Here is a 444-nt window from a genome sequence, read left to right as displayed (position 1 = left end):
TCTCTCTCTCTCTCTCTCTCTCTCTCTCTCTCTCTCTCTCTCTCTCTCTCTCTTCCCCCCTCTCTCTCTCATGATGTCACTGTATACAAGAATGATGATTAGAAATGAGGTTAGGAGGGAAAAAATCATAGTTCCCTCCAAATTCTTCCAACGGCGTCGACATCGGCGACGGAACTTTCCCCGCGTTCATTCATGAGGCAAAGAGCACTTTATTTTCCTTATGATGAATAAGATTGGAATCAAAGTGAGTTGCGATAAATTTAGCGTCGTCGTTCCCAAGAAAAAGACGAGAACTCCGACGACTCCCGATGTAAGTTGCAAAGCGAATATAAGGATCAAGATCTGGAAATGGACGCTCTAGATCAATCCAATTCGATTCTAAGTGATATATTTTTTGCCCTTTTTTCGTTTTTTTCTCTAGTTTTTTAATTAAATTACTATTGT

Source organism: Asparagus officinalis, chromosome 4 (assembly GCF_001876935.1).
Source record: "Asparagus officinalis chromosome 4, Aspof.V1, whole genome shotgun sequence".
NCBI lineage: Eukaryota > Viridiplantae > Streptophyta > Magnoliopsida > Asparagales > Asparagaceae > Asparagus > Asparagus officinalis.
This window is presented reverse-complemented; position numbering follows the sequence as displayed.